This window comes from Pinus tabuliformis, chromosome 8 (assembly GCF_031772625.1).
Source record: "Pinus tabuliformis cultivar Carrire ecotype Pingquan chromosome 8, CPIR1, whole genome shotgun sequence".
Taxonomy (NCBI): domain Eukaryota; kingdom Viridiplantae; phylum Streptophyta; class Pinopsida; order Pinales; family Pinaceae; genus Pinus; species Pinus tabuliformis.
Genome location: NC_142294.1, coordinates 1,269,578,421 through 1,269,601,856, shown reverse-complemented (window position 1 = coordinate 1,269,601,856; position 23,436 = coordinate 1,269,578,421). Strand labels below are relative to the sequence as shown.

Sequence of the window (23,436 nt, the reverse complement as noted above, 5' to 3'; positions counted from 1 at the left end):
GAAGAGAGGGTTAACCCCCATGAGGCAACCCTACATCCTCAAATTGATGTTGAAAGTTGAAAACCTTGTCAAAACCGCAACACTCCTTGTTGTTTTTCCTCATCACCGTGATTGAAAAACCCTAAAGAGAATGTTGTAAAAATGTCGGAGAAAAAAGAAAACGAGACTGTAAAAGCATGAAGAGAATGTTGTAAGAATGTTGGGAAAAAATAAAACGAGAACACAAAAAGGAATATTTACCTATACGGTGCGATGGGTGTGCTGGGAAAAGGTGGAAACCGCAGGTGTATATAGTTTTTTTCCTTTTGTCCTGACCTAACTATTAAGGTTTTAAGCGCCTTCACTATTAGTGTTTGTCCCAACTAACTATTAATCCAAGGAACTATTAGTCCAAGGGTTTGAAAATCTTTAATCATCTAACTTCTAATCAAATGGTGCAGGTGAGTACATAGTGGCAGCTGGGGGATTTGTTCTCAAACGGAAACACCTTACAGCGTAAATATTATTAATACTAGCCATAGGTCAAAGGTTGAGATTTATTTTAAAAGTAGTTATGTCAATTTTCTCATTTTAATTATATTGGCTAATTAAAAAATTGTCATATGGACATTGATTATGATTTTTTAGGCATGTGTATTAGTAAGTCATTTCATTGTAACAAAACCAATTCAAAGGTTCAAAATCTCCATGATTAATAATATATATATATATATATATATATGATGATGATGATGATGATGATGATGATTAATGTCCACTAAGACCAATGAATTCTATTGGACCTTTAAAAAGTTCTAAATGTGATTCTTCAAAATCTTATTTCTATGATAAAAAAGAAGGGAAAAAAGCGCACCAAGATCATTATAGTTGGGTTGGCTTAAGAAGTCAAGAAGATTGGAAGTGTAACAGAGGTTAGGGAAATGAGAGCGGATGTGAGTAAGATTTGGGTACTTTAAAAGGAACTGTTTTTCATCTTCCACCTTCTTAGTATCGCAAAACTGACAAATTCTATTGTCTAAGGGAGTCTTGGGAGTACACTGCCGCCTAGTTTCACTGCAAAACTCATGAGAATTAGTTCTTATCCTAGAGATGCTCATTTTTTTTCTTAGTGTTGGTCAAAACAAAGAGATAATTCTGGTTTTCAAGGGTGGGGTTGATCACCTCCTTGTAGTATCTTAGATTCCTTTTATCTTCTAGCTCCTTATCCTCTCACCATTTATTCTTAAATTTGGAGGTAATAGAATCTTTGACCCTATCCTTGTTTCCCATGATGATCTCCTCCTTTATCCCCTAGTGGTTGAGCCAAGACTTGCCATTTTTATGTCACCCACGCTTGAGGCTAATGTGGGGGTTTTGATTAAAGTTAGAAGCAATCTTGGGAAGCCTCCTGGATCCCATGTTTTAAAGCTTCTTCTTATACATCAAATACTTAAAAATAGTCGTGCTTTTAATGGGGGAAATGCCAACTTCTATCAAAAGGATAGGATAGATATTATTTCCCTATATCTTAAGGTTGTAGGTTATGAATTTCTTTTAAGCCATCTCAATCTTTCTCCACGACTCTTAAGATATACTACAACCCCAAACTTCATATCTTTATAATTAATTAATTTAAGTACTACTTCCTTTTATAATTAATAATAATAACCATTTAAAATAAAATTATAACTTAGTTAACTTTTATGATTTTTTAAATTTTAATTGTAAAATATATTATGAGTAAGTATTATGTTTATTAATATTTTCTGGTTATTTAATACGGATAATTACAATAATGTATTTTATATAATTAAAAATTAAAGTAAAAAATAAATTCTAAATAATATAAACGAAATCAGAAAAAAATCATATATTCTAAAAAAAATTATAAAAAATTTGATTTAAAATTTTAAAATTTAAGAAAATAAAACATAAATGTGGCATAAATATAAAGCATTCTCAGGTACTTTTTTTTTTTTTTTTCTCTTTCTTATACATGGTGTACCTTGAGAAATGTTAATTAAAATAACTCTAAATTACGAACAATGCAAAGAAAGTCCAAAAGAAGGCATGTAACTTAAGAATTTATGCAGGCAAGAGTAACCCCATCTCTTCCTAGAGCAGAGCTCCAGGTATGGAAACTCTCTGGTTGTGGCTCTGCATGCTACTCCTGAGATCTTTTGTTCTGCCTAGAAGGCTCTGAGACTTTTATAACTTATTGAGCAAGGGATTTGGAGGGTAATCTGCCCTATCCAATCTCCAGTTTGTACAATGACATTTTGTGTAAATTAATCACTAGATTTTGGGTCGACTACAATTCTCTGTCCATCCCTATGTTTGTATATACAGTTTTCTGCACGAAGCATGAGTTGTTTAGTTCTACAGGACCGCCCTTTTTATGAGAAATATGTATTATTTATGTTGGTAGAGTTTCCTATTGTTTTTAACCTAACAGGGGAATTCTGTTCCATGGCATCCCTGTTCAGGAACTTTCAAACTCTTTAATCTATGATCTTCAGTTTTTTTTCCACACAACTTATCTTCAAGTTTTGCTCTCTATTAATGATATGGTTGAACGCCCAGCTTTATGGTGTTAAATATTCATTCTATATTTTGGTTTGCATGTAATCTTGTTGTTTTCTTTCCGCTTTTGCGCTGGCCTGAGTCAGGATCTTCCACACGTCCTGTAATCCTTCCTATTCCTTTTCGAAACTACGTGGTTTTGAGTTTGGCACGACGTGGCGAGGTCAGGATGGTGAGTTTGTAACCCCACCCAAAACTACGGCTCCTCCTCTCTCAACTACTAGCTTCCTAGGGTCATTCCTCTGCTAGTCTTGGTAAGGGCGGTCTCGAGCCACCACACTTCTCACTTAGCTCATCTTTACAGTATTTACCAACACTATCACGGAAGCCTGTAGAGTTTCCTGGTTTATAAATAAAAGCATATTCGTGTCTAGGCACGAGGGTTATCCCACTTTGAATACTTATGACAATTACAAAAATCATGATTTCAATGTAAGAATTTGTTTCTACATGGAAAATATCGGCGCGACACTCGCTCTATTTCGGGCTAGTTTATGTTGCCTCGATTACCCTTATACGATTGCTTAGGGTTCCCTTGAACATTTGTTTAGTTTTTGCTGTTAGCCTGAGGATATTTCTTTCTCATCCTGTATTCAGGTTCTAAGAATTTCTGTTATCTTGTAAAATAAATTCCTTTACAGCAAAACTATTTTTCTTGGTTTTCCCTACTACATACAATCGACAATCGAGTCTACCAGTTTGTATACATCTTGAGTCTGAGAAATAATTTTATTTCCACCGATATGGTTACATTACAGGATGTGGGTCTTTTCTTTACTGACTGTCCTCGGTCATTAATATATATATATTTTTAAAAGAAAATAAAAAACTTCTCATCACCATATCGTGTACTTTTACACTCAATTCTATAACACTGCCACTTACAGGAATTAACTATTCTCTTTTCTTTTTTTGAATTAAGGCAGAGCCTCATACTTGTGTTGTCCTCTGCACTGCACTTCCGCTTCTTGTTTTCTTGATATGGTCAACTGCTTCACTGTAGCTAGTCCTCCACCCGACCATGAAACTGTCTTCCAAGACCAGTCTCCCCCCAGCTTACTCAAAGACAAATGTCTTTGCTAGTTGCAGCACTCCGCGCTCTTACCATATGATCCTCACCAGACTTGGTAAGCTACCCCTTTCCCCATTGCTTGTCCTCTATAGCACAATCCTCTCCTTTTTCCCCCCTTCTCCCTTTTTCCTGGAATCCATTCCACGGTTAGGGAGGGGAAAGGTGGTTAGGGTTTGCAACCGTTTCTTTATTATTCTTTTTTCTTTTAAATGTCTTAACTCCTTAGAAGTTACATATCATCCCTGTTACTGGGAAATTATTCCACAATTCCATTTCTGAAATAAAATAAATATTAATTAATTGATTCATGCAACATATAATAATCATCATCCTTTCATTTATGTCCTTCTTTTAACTGAGGTAAATAAAAATTTACAATAGTCTGGGGATATGACATCTCTATCATTCTTTCCATATGTCAAGATTTGGCAAAGCCAGTGTAAGATTTGGAAAAGCCAGGGAAACATCAGCTATCCATGGCAGATTCTGTTTCAGTCGACAATTTTGACATTGGTTTCAATCTTGATTATATATAAACTACACAACAAAGGTATATAATAACCTAACAATTAGAGATCTCGTTAGTACCATAGAATGAAAAGGTATCAATTCATGTCAAACCACCAATTTCCTATTTAACTTTAGAAATGAAACTTGTATTAATGATATATGTGCATGCATATTGTTCATAAGAATTTTTTTTTGGAAAATCTAAGAATGTCTAAGATTTATGTTACATAAGATGTCAAAAATCTGTATGAGAAGAAAAATTATATCACCAATAACAATATTGCATACCAAAAGAAAATTAATACAGGATAGATTTCTTTTTATCACTTCCAGTAACAACATTGTAACATCAATGAAATCTAATGTGTGCTATATTTCTTTCTAGAACAAATAACTAAATTTACAAAAGCATTTTTCATTTTGAAAGAAATATAGTGCATGCTAAATTTCCTTCCAGCACAAACAAAATCACAATGAAAGATGAAATAAATTTAATGAGTGTCTTATTTCCTTATACAACAAACACAAACACATGAAAATATTGTAGGATGAAAGAGATCTACCACATGCTAGATTTACTTTAGCACAAACATAAACATATTTCCAACAACAATAGTATGGGGCAAAAGAAATCTAGCACATGGCAAATTTTCTTCAAGCACAAACACAAGCACATTTCTAATAACAACATTGGAAGATGAAATAAATCTATCACATGTTATATTTCCTTCTAGCACAAAAACAAGCACATAACAACATTGAAGGGTGAAATAAATCAAGCACATAACAAGGTTGAAGCGTGAAAGAAATTTAATGTGTGCTAGATATATATCGAGCACAAACACAACCATATTTCCAATAACAATGTTGCAAAAAACACAATATAGTGAATGTTACATTTTCTTCTAGCACAAAACAAACACATTGTCAATAAAAACATTGCAAAGTGAAAGAAGTTAAATGTTTGTTATATTTTCTTCTAGCACAAACACAAGAACCTAACAATATTTTAGGCTGAAAGAAATATAACATGTTCTATATTTATTTCCAAAAAAGCATAAAAATATTGCTAAAAACTTTGTACGAGAAAATAAATCTAGCACTAGCCCAAACACAAACACATTGCCAATAACAAAATTGGAAGGTGAAATAAATGTAATGCGTGCTAGATATCCTTCTTGTGTAAACAGAGCATGCTAGATATCCTTCTAGTGTAAATAGAGCATGTTGGATAACCTGTTAGGGTGAAATAAGTCTAGCGCATGTTTCCTTGTTGATCCATCATAATGGCTATGGACTAGGATGGTTATAAGCCTTCAATGCAAGTTTGTTGACCAAATCTATTTCTATGAGTTTCACTCGTGACCCTGAGTCACAGAGGACATAATTTTTATCTTTTCTACCTATATCTTTATATGGAATAGTTTGTCAACTTCCTTATATTCCTATTACCAAAGGATACTTAGATTCACCGCAGTATGCAGTGATGTACAAAAAATTTCCACATCCATATCCAAGTTGTTTTCTACATGGTTGCTCAAATTTGTGGCTATGATATTTTTCTTCTTCACATCCTTCTTATAGTTCTTCATGTTGAGCTCTAAATGAAATTTATGGCACTTCTCCTCTATGTGACCATCAATGTTGCAATGGTTGTAGCTGTGGTTGCTAGGATATTTTCTTTGGTGTATTATGGTTGTTTTATTCTTGTTCTTACCCTCTTCCCACTTCTTATTCCCCTCCTTATAAGCTTCCTAGTGTTCCTTTAAAATTCAACCACTTGACTACCCTTTCTTCAGGCCTATGTTTTCCAAGTATTTTTCTTATACACAAGCCTCATCCACCATTCTAGGTTTGAACAACATCACCTTCTTTCACATATGGCATGATATAACCCCCCTACATAGTTGAGGAGTACATTTAGTTTCTTTGAAGAGATACCAAACATTATTTCCATCTTCCTAAATTATGTGGTGCACTCTTATACACTCTCCCCCTATGTCTTCATGAATCAATTCCAATGGATCCACTAGTCATCTATAGACTTGATAAGGTAGAGTTGGAACTTTATGAGAGTATTAAAATACTCATGCTTATTTATTGTAGGATTCCCGTCCAACCTAAGGATTTTCATGTGGATTTCCCACAAAGTTAGGGTATGGCCCTCTAATTTAAAACAAGTAAATAAAATTTTCATTTTCTCCCCATATGGTGAACACTAAAAAAAAATATATAACTATCATAACCAATTATTTAATTTGAAATCATCCACGTCACCTTGTACAACTTGATATCCACCTTCACTTCCATCTTGAAGAGAGAATGTGAATGGTCCATGATGCTCAAACTTAGGTACTCTTTTTCAATTTTCCTAGACATCTCCAAACATCTCGAGTTTATTGCTTAAAGATACCATGAGGAGGCTAACATTATATTTTATTTTGTAACTTGCACTTATAGTCGTACAAGCCATCCTTCTACCATATCTCAAAGGCTATTATAGACTAATTCATTGGCCACTGCTAGGCCCTTATGACCTTCTACTTAAATTGATCCCATCCCCTACAATTTCCCACAAAATACCCAAAGAAACTTCTTTTGTTACCAATATGATCTGTAAAAAGCCATGGATAGTCCATTGGATACTTCATCACAATAGACCTGTGAAAATAAAATAAAATCTATACTATGAAGGATTACTTATTTTTAAATTATATATTTTTTATTATTTTGTTGTTGTTTATGAATGTGATTAATAATATGCAAAAAAATGGAGAACATATAAATACAACCACTCACAAAACCATAATAAACACCAAGCTACTCTCTAGGAAACCCTTTTAGGATAAAACCTAGCTAGAAGGTGAGGATACTCTAATTTCTTTTTTATAGAATGGAAATGATGCAAGTTAAAGAAGGAACCCTCTATGGAGTTTCTTGAGACTTTTGGCTCGTGGGCTACTACATAATACAAACCTTGTCTATTATGCTTTCTCTCTATCCACCCAACCACTCTAATCCACTATGGAACAAAATGCAATAAAATAGAATTCAATCCATTTTCAATGAGTAATGGTGGATGAGATGGCATCCTCTTGAATTATGTTGGTTAGTGAGAAAAAGTCAACTTTCAAGAGGCATAACTTTTGCGTCTAGAAACTGATTGATGTGATCCTTGCACCATTGAAAATACATTTGAGTGCCAAACAACATCATGATGTCTAAAACTTAATTTAGAAATCCGCCCCTATGCCCCCACCCCCCACACATAATAAATCGTCATTTAAGTCCTCAAAAGTAGCCTTGGACGTTTTTAGACCTCATTTATCCAAACTAAGTCCTACTGATAAAACTGCTCCTACAAGACGATTCCTTCAATTTTTCATTTTAAAAGCATTGATATGGATGAAAAATTATATAATCATTGAATATGATCACACAAGTAAAAATGTCCCTTCAAGAGGGTTTTGGAGTGTTTTAAGGAATCATGTATCCCATAAAACGTATTAGGCTTATTTAGGGAATGAGGAACTATTTTCCTCCTTACATGGTCAATTCCCTAATAGCTATCCCTACTACATGAAAAATTCTAATGGGACCCATATCCCACTTCTTTCAAAAATATCCCTTTAAAAGGTCTCACGTTTTAGTTGAAGATCCTAATCATTATCCATTAGCTCAAGAATCTTTGTTTAGGGTCTAATCCCTAGCATTTCTCCCCATCCATGGTGAAACCTTGGAGACCCATCACTAATGAACAAAGCATAATAATGGTACTCATATATCACTTGAGGGACAATGATAATCTATAGTAGACATGTAATATGGACTATAGCATTGTTTATGGACCTTGATCTCGAAAGGCTTAATTTGGGGCCAAAGGGCCTTATTTCCCTCTCATAGTCATGGCCAATGCCTTAGGAACCATCCCTAGCAGATAATACCTTAAAATGATAACCATATTCCACTAGAAACCCAAAGATTACCTTCAAGGGTCTTTTCATCTAGTTTGCGCAAAGTTCATGGCGAGTTAGCACTAAAGATCATCTATGATATAATCCATTTATTTTCCTCCCTTGAATTTTGGTTAAGGCCTTGAAACTCACTCCCCCATTACAAAAAAACTCTAGGTCACATCCATGTCCCTCTTGTATTTAAAAGATGCACTTTGAATTATTTATGTTGTGGTTCAAAGCCTTAGTCATGGCCCATTAGCCCAAGAATATTAATTTAATGCATAGTTTCATCAAATTCTCCTTTAATCATGGTTTTGGGAAAATTTTAGGAGTTGAATTGACTAAATTTCTATGTTTAGAAAAAAAATCATTAATTTCCATTTTTCCTAAAAATGATTTGTCCAAATTTTATAGGATAAAATCATTTTACATTAAAAATTGCCAAAATCTTAGGGAGACTATATAACATCATTAGAAATTTAAATATTTTTACAAAAATATCACCAACCATTTTACGTTTTGCATATTAGGGACTAGTAAGATTCAACAATGTTTCTATATTTTAAGATAAATTTCCATCTTTAAAATTTCCCGGTGGTAATTTGAAAACCCATCCTTAATACACAAATTCTTATAATGGTACTGAAATCCTACTTTAAACTAAATAGAGAAATGATCTACTACACAATTTGAAAACCCATCCTTAATACACAAATTCTTATAATGGTACTGAAATCCTACTTTAAACTAAATAGAGAAATGATCTACTACACAGTGCATGTTGTATAGTTTCTTTGTTTTATTCATAGTCCTTGGTTCTTAGAAGCTCCAACTTAAACTTAAGTGTATTCCCATATCCACTATCAAGGCCTTGGAACCCACCTATAATATTGAGGGATAGATTCAAATCCATTTGAAATCTACACACGTACTCCACGTGGGATTTTATGGACGAAGTTGCAGGAGAAGGTGAAATAGGACCAGCATCGAAGGAGTGAGCAACTGCAAAATTCGAGGGGATAGTCCAGCTGGCATACAGGACGGAGACCACCGGCGACGAGGATGGATACACCTGGCGCAGATGTTTCGTGAACAGATGACGGCACCATTTTCAAGTCGATTTCATATCAAGTAGGAGCCAATTGGGACCTGTCTTTACGGATGGACCAATTTTGGCCGTCCACGTCATTGTGAGTGAAATTTTTTATCACAATATTTTCGTGATACAGAAAAGACAGAACTCCGGTTCACTCCGTGTCGATGGGACTGATAACGAGTTTCCTTTATACCATGTCTATGTTCATTCTGGTCCCTGCGCGACCAAAATGATTGGAAGTTAAGTTATTTGTGTTTTAATTTTTTATAATATTAAATTTATTTTTATATTTAAAAAAATATATATAATAATTCACAAAATTTTATTATAAATTTTGAAAAATAATTTTACTGTGTTTATTTTATTTTAAGTTTTTGAAAATACCATATTTTAAATCAAATTTCCTTATATCCTATGTAAATTTTACAATATTTAAGAAAAAAATAATATTTATAAATTTACTTAGATGTGTTTATTTTTATTGTTTGAAAATACCATATTTTAAATCAAATCTCCCTATATCCCATGTATATTTTACTTCGATGTGTTTAGTTTTTTGTGTTTTTTTTTTTTAAATATGATATTTTAAATAATATCTCTTAATATCCTATGTAAATTCGTAAGAGACTGGTCTTTTAGGTTTTCTTTGTATTATTCTAAATCAAATTTCTTAATATCTTATATAATTTTTAACATGCATTATTGGTATTTGTTCTTATTATTATTATTTATGATATAAATTTTATTATAAAATTTGGTTTAATTTATATAAATATATATTTTTTATTCATCGCTCAAAATATACAATTGGATAATTTTTCTTTCTGTTTTAGGTATTTATCAACAACACAAGCAAACAGGTGTCCACCTGCCGGAAATTAGAGCAAGCTCCATTTTTCATGGAAGATAAATGGAGTGCGTGAAGGCTGGGTGGGCTCTGTACTCGGCCCACTTGCCAAGTGGTGATCTCGATGTACACCCCAGGGTAGTCGTACTTAGTATTCGAACGCCCTACCGAGGTCAAGTAGTGGGTGTGCAGAGCATAGTCAAGGGTGGCGCAACACTTAGGCCAGGGACTGCCCACGGTATCGTGACACAAGCAATAATGTTGAGTCACTTTGTCTTCTCGCCTAGAATCTCTTCTCGAGGGATGAAGAGTTAGTGTTAGTGACAGAGGAGCATCTAGTCCTTGAGGTAAGTTAGTTTTTAGCCACTGCAATTTGCGTTTCAAGTGTTGGAATGCCCAGCTGTGCAATTGGGCTTGTCTCGGGCTATGAGTTGGTTGGGGTGCTACTCCTTTTGGCACTCAAAGAGAAGGGGCGGTCCATAATCGTATTGCGCCCCTCTACAATCACTGTGTCTAAGATTACAGTGTGAGACCAGTGGTGAGAATTCTTTGTGTCTAGGGGTAGGGGTGTTTTATCGGCAAGTTTTGGGTGTGGAGGAAAGCCCCACGCTTAGGTGCACCCTAGGACTGTAATCTTGCATCATCCACCAAGATTCTTATGTTTGGTTGTATTGCATGGTGTTGTATAACTTGGCGGTGGTTTTTCTGCAAGTTTGATTATTGGGTCACACACGGCTCTTGTGGTTCTTGTTTTCTAGGCTCTCCCTTCCTCTGGCAACCTCGGCTCGACATCATGCTATGTCAAAGGGGACGCCCTTGCCGGGGGGGCGCAATCATCGCCATGCTAAGTGACTGAACCTGGGCAATCAATCGCCCACAGACACATTTGACAGTCGGGAAACAAAGGAGACAACTGCTATCTCTCCAGCACATTCCCCAGGCCATGTGATTTCTCCAGCCAACAGCCTAGTTGCGCAACGTTCAAGTGAACATGGAAATTTTGAGGGAGCATAGATATGATGATCGTAACGAGGTAGTAGCCTACATCAACAATATCTAGTATAGTCATGACGAAATTATGGAACAACTCGATAGTCTTCGATGTCAGCATCGACGCACTAACAACCACCTCCGCAACGTAGGAGCGAGGGTGGAGCATATTGATTTTCACATGCATGAACACACAGCTACTTTGTTGCTCCTTCTGTCAATCCTCTCAACTCACCTCCTTAATATGTTGCCTCCTATTCAGGGTCTCCTCTGTTTTGTCTATAGAATTTGGGTTTTCTTCTATTTTGTCTAAAGAATATCATTGTTTGTCTATGTTTTCCTCCATATCCTAATCTCAACAAATTTGATCGAAATAAGGAAAAAATACCCACTGAAATAAATTTTGTACTCAACATCTTTTTGATAATCTAATGAAAACATTTTGATTAATAAATTATTAATGACTTAAAGTTCATTATGACTTAAAATTTTGTATTCAATTTAAAATTTACTTATTTTTTGTTAAAATAAAAATAAATAAATTAATAACTTAAATCAAGAAATTTCTTAACCACTCACCCATATATTATCGATCTAAAACCCTATAATCGATTCACCAATTAACTTAAAACCCTAAAACAGATTCACCAATTAAGTTGACCTAATGCGTCGACTTCTTAACCACTCACCCATTTATCATCAATTTGAAACCCTAAAACCGATTCACCAATTAACTTAACCTACTTCATCAATCTGTGTTGGAGAAAACAACCCATGTTCTAGTCAGTTCTGAGTGAATATACTCTTTGATGCTTCTAGGCACTATATTGGGTTCTGTTTGCGTTTGAGGGATCTACTCTTGAGGGTTCCTATTGACCAATAGGGGTTTCAAAACAATTTTAAAGTTTATTTTATTTTATTTTTTTAATTCAAATGTTGATTTTAATTTATTGGATTTTTTAAAGTAAAAATTTGTTAAATTCATATATATTTAATTTAGAGTGTTTGGTCATGACATTTGCAATTAAAAAAACTATTTTTTTAAAGTTAAAAAATAAAATTATAATCTCACTAAAAATTATATCACCAAACTTTTTACTTTATTGGATTATTTTATTTTATTTATAAAAATTTTACTTTATTGGATTATTTTATTTTATTTATAAAAATAAGTAAAAATTTGTTAAATTTATATATATTTAATTTAGAGTGTTTGGTGTTTAGTCACTTGTGATATTGCAATTAAAAAAAGTATTTTTTAAATTGAAAAAGAAAATAAAATTATATTTTCGCTTAAAATTATATCACCAAAATTTTTAATTTATTGGATTTTTTAATAAAAATAAGTAAAAATTTATTAAATTTATATATATACAATTTAGAGTATTTAATGTTTAGATAGTTATAATATTTGCAATTAAAAGGGCCTGGAGTATGCCCTAAAACTGCTTCTCCTTGGCTAAGAGCTCGTCTTCCTCGGACATAATGAAACAGGTTAACGGCCCAAGACCCAGAGGCATCTGGCAGGAGTGAAAGCCTGCTCCCTTACGGACCACCAGCGGGTTATTTCAGGTGGCGTGGTTTTCCTTGGATAACAGTGATGTGTCAACTGACATTTGCGGATAGCAGCCAGAGATGGCTGTCCTCACTGTTGGTTTGACAAACTGAGTTTGATAGGTTTTTCCACCTTTTGAAAAAAAAATAAAAAAATATATATATATATATATATATATATTTGCAATTAAAAAAATAAAATTATAATCTCACTTAAAATTATATCACCAAAAATAAAAAAATGCTAATTGCATTCGCCTGCCTTTTATTTCTTCCTGCAATCGACTGATTAAATTTTCATCGTCTTTTTTGTGTTGTCTATTCCCGCCATAGGGACTGCTTAGTCTTTCATATTTATGCTGCCTATTCCCACCCTAGGGACTGCTTAGTCTTTCATATTTATCTTTTACCTGAAAACGTGCTATTGCGCTTAAGTCACCCTGACAACTATTAATCAATGCCAGGTGTTTTGAAATAACGTTAAGAAAATCAAATTTCCCTTGTATACTCCTCGTAAAATCTATTATCCATGTCCAATTACAATATATTTATCAAAGAAGTATAATACATTCTTTTAAAACCTGTGTCCTAAAAATTTGAACATTTGGATTTCATTTATATTCAAGCACATTATATATACAAGTAAACTCTATGGAATTTCATCTTTATTTAATCACGCCACACCATATTATTTTATATTTGGTAAGCATAGTCGGTATATTATTTTTTAATAATAATAATTTAATTTAGTGGAAAAGGACGACAGCTATACAAAAAGATAAACAAATAGGGAACACGCAGAGAAGAATCAGCGGTTGCTTAAACAGGTCATATGCCAGAGGCACAGAGAAAAGAAAACCGCGAAATTGTATTTTCGACATAAATTTGCCACTGGAATTTTCAAGGGACTACCTATAAGAAAACCGCGTAATTGTGTATTCCACATATAGATTTCTTGCTGGGATTTTCAAGGGACTATCTATATCCTATTGAGTATACAGATTGTATATAGTTTAATCGAAATCATAGATGAAATACAAGACGCGAAATTTTTTATGAAACAATCCTGAGAGGTTGATGTTTGAATTTCGAAAAAATTTGTGGCCCTCAAATATTAAGTACCACAATTAGTATACATAACTCATATGGGCAATTTAGCCAATACGGGGCTGCCACCTCCTTATAAGGAGGTAAAGAAATAAATTTACATATAAAAAATATGGTTTAGATATAATAAGTCATGCCGACGTGCAGAAGATTTTTGTGTGGAATTTCCAAAGCATCTTGTCCTTTTCTGCAGTTCCTCCGCAAAATGTTATATGCAAAGTTTACTATAAATCTCCTGAACAACGATGTATCTTTGTTTGCAATAACCTCACTATCTCCCAGCAAATATACCACACCCGATTCCTTTGCATTTTCTAAGAATTCCAGCTCCTCCTTTACGCTCACCATGCTGCACGCCTTCATGTCTTCAGTTTCAGAAGCAGCGTCAATATTGACTATACTTTCTCCAGAGTTAGAATTATTTCCTCATGCTGAGATTGCTTATTCATATCATTTTTGCATATGTAATCGACCTGTATAAATTCTCTCAATGATTCCAGTAACTGGTTCTCAAACTCAACATTCCCAGTCCTAGTATCCCCATAACCATACCTAGCCACACATCTATAGATTTTGTGTTCTTTTGACCAATTCTGTGAGATACAAATCGTTCTTCAGCTGGAATTGTATTCACAGGCAGGTACTTGACACAGACGAATACAAGGACTGAATGCCTGGGAGGTTTCTCATGAAATGCTCAAATATTGCTGGAACTCCTTGTGCTTGTTCTGTGTATAGAAGCCCAATCCCCGGAACTCTGGTCACATCTAGACTCGAACCCAGGCTTAACATGTGCTCTGTTGACACCTTGTGTTTTACTTCATAGGCGTACCTCTTTACATGCACATAATGCCACACATACATTACAAATAACAATAATGCTGCAAAAGCTGTTGCCACCTTGGGGAAACTTGTACAGCACTGCCGAGAAGTATGTGAATTCGATGGCTCCAAATACAGTGACGAAGATAACTATCAGAAATAAATGAGTCTGCCATATCATAAGCATTACTAGTGCGAGGAAGGATGAAGTCACAATCATAACCCCAACCACAGCTATGCGTGCATCCAATTTACATACATGTCACAACTTTAATATATAAATTTATATAAGGTTCGAATGTGATAACTAAATCAGCTGGTTCTTACACTTTTTTTAAAATCATAAATTTATACATAAATAAATAAATATTCAAACTATAAATCATTTTTATCCCTCATATGTTAAGTCACAAACGGATTTCTACATATGAATTCCCTGCTTGTATTTCTATCCTAACCATTCTGATCCGCCAAACATATCCAGAGTGTATTCATTTTAACCATTTTGAATCACCAACCCATAATTTAATCCACTGACTTATCAAGAATCACACTGACATCAATTTCTGTGAAATAAATTCAAGGTTATGTCATATATTTTAATTTAACACCAATAGTACATTACTACCATAGGCATTGCCGATCTTTGTAGTATCTTGGAAAGAAATGGTGACAATGACGCATGCCAACATGAGAAGGTAGTTCATTTCTGGAATATAGAGTTGGCCTTCATGCTTTGATGAAGTTTGCACCACCGTCACGCGTGGAAAGCATCCGAGGGACATGGACTGCTTTATGATAGCAAAAGTTGCAGAGATCATGGCTTGGCTTGCTATAATAGAAGCAAGCCATTGCAACTGCAAAAATTGACCAATATATAGCTCCTGTTACAGAATTTGAGTCATTTGTCATTAGAAAAAGCGAACTCATTCTGAAAATCTTTTAAAAAATTTAAATCATCCAGAGCAACAACAGGGAACTCACCCTCAGACTGCAAACAAAACAGAGCAAATTAAAGGATAAGTGAAGTTACTTGGAGTAGATTTGTAAAATGTATCCGACACATTTTTTCAGGGAACTTCTTGGGATATGCAGCTTGGCCCACATATGCGCAGATTAAAGCAGGATAGACTATTCTAGTCAAGGCAATCCGGCGAAGACCGGATGTCAGACTACTTGCATACATAATCTTAAAAATCTTAAAATATAAATATAAATATAAATTTATTCCACATTTTCATCGATATCCATACGTGAATTGAACGAAAGGGAAAATGACCTAGATCTGCGAACATAGCTTCAGTTCCTGCATAGCACCCATCTAAGGTAAGCAATGAACCCTCGCTTTCGTAAATTAGTCAAAAAAAAAAAAAATGATTCACAGAAGTGGTAGCTCACAGAATTGAAAAATGAAGGATATGTAGCTCACAGGTGAAGCCTGCACCTGAAGACTACACTCAGAACAAAGAGATCATATGTAGTTCACAGGTGAAGCCTGCACCTGGAGACTACACTCAGAACAAAGAGATAACTCTCGTACACTCTATTATTCATGAATGAAAGATTACATCATTTAAGTACAACACTAGGAATTAGGAAGTTGCAACCAAACCCCTAAACTCTAGGAACTAATCCTAAACTAGGGAGATACACTCAGAACAAAGAGATCACTCTTGTACACTCTATTATTCATGAATGAAAGATTACATCATTTAAGTACAACACTAGGAATTAGGAAGTTGCAACCAAACCCCTAAACTCTAGGAACTAATCCTAAACTAGGGAGATACGTTACAACTATGTAACTATTTTCTCCATTAATACAAAATAATATAATTATTTTCAACTCCCCCACTTAATGGAGAAAGGGTTGTCCTAGACTCCTAGCATCCTTCTAAACAATTCAAACTTCACACGTGCAAGAGGCTTTGTAAAAATATCAGCCATATTGTCACAAGTTTTACAATATTCAACAGTAATTTCTTTTGACTGTATCTTCTCTCTGACAAAATGGAACTGAGTGTCTATATGTTTGGTTTTTTTGTGAAACACTGGATTGTATGCCAATTTAATGGTGCTCTGGTTGTCGCTTTTGATGGAAGTGGAATTCTTCTGTTCTTTTCCTGCATCATTGAGAAGCCTTCTCAACCAGATCACTTCACACGTCGCTGCACACAATGCTTGATACTCAGCTTCACACGAAGACAAAGCTACAGTACTCTGCTTCTTGCTGCTCCATGCTATGACCCGGATCCTATGCTGAATGCATAACCTGTGATGGACCTTCGATCATCCAAGTTACCTGCCCAGTCTGAATCTGAAAAACCTGCTAGAATAACATCAGATGCATCAGTGTATAAAATTCCATAGTTAATAGTACCACAAAGATACCTCAACACACTTTTTGCTACTACCCAGTGACTTTCAAGCGGTTTTGACATGAATTGGCTCAACACACTAACAGAGTATGCTAAGTCAGGTCTGGTTGTTGTAAGATATATCAAGCTGCCAACCAGCTGTCTGTACATTGTAGCATCAACCTCTTTAGTGCCATCGTTACTGCTTAAATTCAGATTCTGCTACAAAGGTGTCGCTGCTGATCTACACTGATCCATACCAAACTTTTCTAACAGATTTCTGGCATACTTCCCTTGGGTAAGAAAAGTTTGCCCAATATCTCTGCATACTTCTAATCCCAGACAGTAATGAAGTCTTCCAAGATCTTTCATCTCAAAAACTTGTGCCATAAGCCTTTTGATTCCTCTGATTAAATCATCTGCATCTCCTATTATAATCATGTCATCTACATACAAAGAAATTAGAATAATCTGCCCCTGCTTATTGTACTTGGTATACAAATTTGGGTCATTTAAACTTCTATGAAAGCCATACTCTAAAAAGAAAAAATCAACCTTTTCATACCAAGACCTGGGTGCTTGTTTTAAACCATATAAAGCCTTTTTCAATCTGCAAACAAGATGTTCCTGCCCCTGCTTTACAAACCCTTCTAGCTGTACTAAGTAAATTTCCTCTTTTAAATCACCATTTAAAAATGCAGATTTGACATCAAGCTAGTGTAGCTCCCAATTATATTTAGTAGCTAAAGCAATAAGCATTCTGATTGTATTTAACTTTGCTACAGGTGCAAAAGTATCATCAAAATCTATACCTTCCTGCTGTGAATATCCTTTTGCAACCAGCCTAGCTTTTAATTTCTCTGTACTTCCATCTGCATTCATTTTTGGTTTAAACAACCATTTACATCCTATGGGTGTTTTATTCTTAGGCAGTTCAACTAAATCCCAAGTGTCATTTCTAAGAATTGATTCCACCTCTTCATTCATTGCAGCTCTCCACTCGGCTCTACAATGTTCAAAACATTTGACATCAAAGCATAGTCTCTCAATTTTAATGGTTTTTGAGTCTTCCTACCAGATCTCCTTGGTAGGGGACTTACCTCAAATTTGTTTTCTTCAGCTCTAAATGGGCTTGCTTTATCATCTTCTTCATGTTCTTCTTTTTGCTCTTCTTTCTGCTACTGCTCTCTTTCATCCTCGCTATTTTCATCCATCAACAATGGAATGTGCCAATCATCACCAATGTCATCTTTCCCTTCCTGTACCTATTCATAAAACACTACATCCATGCTTGCAAATATCTTATGAGTCTCAGGATTGAGCAATTTATATGCTTTAAATTATGTGCCATAACCAACAAAGATGCATTTCACAGCTTTAGGATCTAATTTCTTCCTATCAGCTTTGGGTATATGGGAAAATGCTTTTGACCCAAATACTCTTAGATGATTTACTGCTGGTTTAAATCCATATAGAGCTTCAAAAGGAGTTTTGAAGCTAAGATACCTGGTAGGACTTCTGTTCTTCAAATATACAACAGTATTAATAGCTTCTGCCTAAAAACTATTAGATATATCCTTACCTTGTAACATGCTCCTTGCGCACTCCACTAAGGTTTTGTTTTGCGTTTTGCAACTCCATTCTGTTGTGGTGTGTGTGGCACTATAAACTGTTAAACAATCTCATGAGATTTGCAGAATTTCATCAATTCCCCTAGCTTGTATTCTCCCCCTTGATCAGACTGGAGAATTTTTATACTCTTACCAAACTGTTTTTCCACCAAGGTTTTAAATTCTCTAAAGCACTGGAAAGTCTGACTTTTCTTACTCAGAAAATAAACCCATGAGTATCTAGTGCAGTCATCAGTAAATAGCAAAAAATAATACTCTCCACCTAGCGACCTTGTTTGCATAGTTCCGCATATATCAGTGTGCACTAGTTCTAAAATATCTGTTTCCTTCCTCCTATCATGCACAAGAAACTGTTCTCTACGCATTTTACCTAAGGCACATCCATCACAATTTAACTGAATATTACGAAAGATAGGGAGCCCCTCAACCATACCTTTTCTCTGCAATAGCATGAGGTCCTGCAAATTCAAGTGACCAAATCTCTGATGCCAGAGTTGTTCGGTTGTCAATCCTCCTACAACCATGGCTCGCTTTGATATACTCTTCACATCTAGTCTATATAGGCTTCCAACACGCACGCCTGTTGCAACCCTGCAATCCTTTATCACATAATGAGTCTTGAAGAACTCGACTTGCATATCTTGATCAGTTATCATGGATACAAATATCATATTTTTCTTAATTCCAGGTACATATAAAACATTTTGAAGATGACTAATTTTTCCATTTGGTAACTTGACTGTAATAACCCCATAACCTTTAATCTCATATCCACTACCATCTCCTAAATAGATTTTTGATCCGTATGTACTTTCTTCAAGACTATCAAAAAATTACTTTTCACCTGTCATGTGAGAGGATGCTCTGGAATCAACATACCATATATCGTCCTCATCAGATGCTGAAAGGGCATGGTCGACTATGAACAGTCGAAATTCATGACTGAAATCTTTATCTTCTTCAACATCTTCTTCAATAAAGTATCCTCTGTGCTTTGCCCGCTTCCTCTTTGCATCATCAGCCTGCTTCTTAAAGCATACATTCTGCACATGGCCCTTCTTTCCACAATAATAACATTTCTTTACAGAATTATTTGCAATCATACCTTTATGTGGACTCTTCTGCGATGTTCCTTCTTTCTGTTGTGATTGCTGCTGTGGCTGCTTCCCTCTGAATGATCGTCGTTTCGCCATCAGCGCAAGATCATCACTCTGGGGGTTCAAGTTCTGCCACCGCTCCTCCTCTTGCAGCAAGATCCCTGTCAGATCATCAAATGTGGGCGCTTTCTCCCTTGCCGCCAATCCAGTGATGAACATTTGAAATTCATCTCGCATCTCGTTCAGTGTGATTGAGACAAGATCAGAGTCAGACACCGCCTCTCCGATGTTTCCCAATGCATCTTTCACATCTTTGATTCGCACAACAAATGCAGCAGCAGTCTCATTTTCGTTCATCCTCATCAAAAATAGCTTTCTTTTAAGTGCCATAACTCGGCTTATGTTCTGGGTCTGATATAGATTTTTAATGGTCGTCCAGATCTTCGTGGACGTTTTGCAATCTCTGATGTGCGGAATAACGTTGTCCTTCACAGACATTTTCAGCAAAACTTTCGCCTTTTTCTCTCGCTTATCCCAGTCTTGTTCCTGTGTCCCCGCATTCACCCTCTGCTCATCACCTGTAACTATGGACTAAGCATTCACACCTTCGAGCAAGGTCTGGATCTTAAACTTCCAGTTCGTGAAGTTAGATCCATCGAGTTTGCCAGACTCGTGGAGGTAAGATTCCATTGTATTAGTCATTCTGATCAGGTCTATAAAAAATGAATCTACCCAATAGCAACAAAAAATCGATACCTTTAAAATCGATCTGTCACCGATCTGCTGATCTCGTGATCTACTCACTGATTCAGATTCGGCAATATCTGACAACTCAACAAGATCAATTCTGCTTCGATGAGCAAATCCATCGTTTTCCAATACAGCCGAAAAATCAGTCTAATCAAAACTGATCCGATCTGCCTCTCCCGGATAGATCTGCAACTTCTCCGATATGCACCTTCGCAAATCACCAAATGAAGATGAGGCTTCCCGCAGATTCCCTTGAAGGTGGATTGGTGCGTTCCTGAGCGGATTGGCGCGTTCCCGAGCAAAAAAACTGCGCCCAAATAAAATCGGTGTAAGTGAAATTTCCTGGCGCAAGAGATCCGTGATATTCCGTGCCAATTTGGTATTTTGGCGCTCTAGCGCGATTAATAGATGAACAGTTGCGCCAATTCCTATCCTGGAACTACTGTCAGCGCGAAAAGCGCACCAATCTCCTTCTATTCAGAAAAAATAAAAAACATCTGAATCCGAGCCAGGTGTTCTGCAGTCCACCTGCTCAATTGAGCACAAAGCTCTTGTGTACACGCGGCCACAGAGGCACCTCAAACCACACAGGAAATTCTGCCACAAGGCAAGCTGGCCACAAAGGCACTTCAGTCACAAGAGGTGATACAAGATTAGGCTCACCCAATCTGAGCTCTGATACCAAGATAAAATGTGAACAGAATTGAAAAATGAAGGAGATGTAGCTCACAGGTGAGGCCTGCACCTGGAGACTACACTCAGAACAGAGAGATCACTCTCGTACACTCTATTATTCATGAATGAAAGATTACATCATTTAAGTACAACACTAGGAATTAGGAAGTTGCAACCAAACCCCTAAACTCTAGGAACTAATCCTAAACTAGGGAGATACATTACAACTATGTAACCATTTTCTCCATTAATACAAAATAATATAATTATTTTCAACTAAACCTGTTACACACAGAACTATTCCTCCAAGTGAAATCCAAGCCCTCTGTAAATCTCTTCTGAAGTATTCAAAGATGTATTTGGGATAGAAAGCTCGGAACACAGTTGTATCGTATTTGACGATGTTGTAGATGCCAATGAGGGCAATAGAGGAGTACCATATCAAAATCGCTGGAGCAAATGAGTAACCAACTTTTCTGGTTCCAAATCTCTGGATAGAGAAGAGCATAACTAAGATCACCACTGATATCATAGCTACCACCTCTGCAAATTCAATTGCAAATTCAATTGCAAATTAAATTCAGTTATTGCCAACATCATTTTAAACTTAAACTCAGAGAGAATCTTGATGAGTACTTTTTTCTTTTCAAAACAGAAATATTGATGAGTACTTACCCTAGCTGATTGACTTCTCAACCTGCTGTATCCCTTGAACTGCAGATAAAACTGTTGCCATGGAAATAATATGGTGTTTACAGTACGGATTTTGTCTAGAAACTTGAGAGATTGAATTTGGGGGAGGAATAATACCTAAGATACAAGGAGTGAGCACACCATCTCCAATAGCCATGCAGGTACCAAGAAGGGCCAGTATGAGCAATTTTTTTTTAGCTGCATGACATTTTTCTAAAGCTTCTTTTATATTCAAAGCTCTTTTCAGCTCTCTGGTGGGCACTGGAGGTTTATATGATGAAAGCTCTCTATCCTCTGCTTGTTGACTGGGAACCACGCTCACTTTTTCATGACGACATATCAAGGAATAAAGTGCAAACGTCCCACCTGCCATCTCATTAATCTTCACAATCAGCTTATGTTCAAAATACAAAGACAAGATTAACATTGGATATCATATTTTGCATCATATTACATGCCATCTCTGTTATCATTGGCCCACAATACAATGGAAATGTATTTGAGCAGTGGCAAAAGAGTGAGCGAGTAGATTATGAGAGACAGAGCACCAAGACCATCATCTGGATGACGGTACCATCTGTAAAAGTGGAAGAAAACACATAAAGGGGAGAAGTTCCTATATCTCCATAAACCACTCCAATGCTCTGAAAGGCCAACTGGAGAATGGAAGCCGCTGTAACCAGATTTTGCAAAAACAACAAAAGAAAAGCTCTAATTAACTGATTGACTAAACACCATCATCAAGCTTTGCATTGATCGTCATTTTAATTAGAATCCTTTAATTGCATTGTTTGTAATTTTCGCAAATAGAGGAAGCCAGACAATGAGAATTTATAAATGTTAGAACTATGGCTTCAAAAAAACTTATATTCAAAAATCATAGACTAACCCAACACATTTAGACTATACAAAAATCATAGAGATATAACAAAGCCCCCAAGAATTAAAGTATCATATAAATGAATTGATTTTATTATTGATACTAACCGAGCCATGAGTAGCCATTCTAGAAACTGTACTCGACTCCAAATCTGAGTCAACCCGCTTGAACTTGCTGCCATGAGAGTTAGCATGCAGCTTGTTTCCTTTTAAAACATCGCCCTCTTCATTCTCCACTCCATTAACCATCACCTCCATCTGCACGTCCTCTACTTCCTTGGAGACTATCTCTGCTCCCAACTCCATTTTCTTCCACTTTCAAATATCGCCGAGCTGTAACATAACACGAACCTACGACGCCCATATGCCATTTTATAAAGGGTTTGCAACCCCTCTGCTTGGTGTAATTGGAATGTTAATTGAATTCCAAAAGGCTTGTCGCCCTGTTTCCTGGAAATTGTATGAATATTCAAAACACGTTCGCAGGAAAAAAAAAAGGGGGGGGTCAAAATTGTCGACTGAAATAGAATCTGCTGCGGCCATCTCCCAACTGAGGTTGCACTGCCTTTTTCGAATCTTGACATGTGGAGAGAATGCGGAGGTATGTCTGACCACAGATGCAGAGTACACTTCGAGAGAAAACTTTTCGATTAAAGGAAAGACATGTGTAATAAAATCTTTATAAACTGTAGATAATTGCGCCACCACCAGTACTTTGTTGTCAATGGCAGCATTTACAAAAATGGGCATAGACCCCGCTTGTATATTTCTGAATGGCAACATATTCCACTAGAACCATCAAGAGTATATTCCCTCAAACGCCAGGAGGACCCAGTAC

At 35.8% G+C, this 23,436-nt stretch overlaps 1 pseudogene; it reads right to left on the bottom strand.

Moving 5' to 3' along the window:
- Positions 1–13,811: 13,811 nt before the first annotated feature.
- On the bottom strand, positions 13,812–22,904 carry LOC149240006 (potassium transporter 5-like; annotated as a pseudogene).
- Positions 22,905–23,436: the final 532 nt, after the last annotated feature.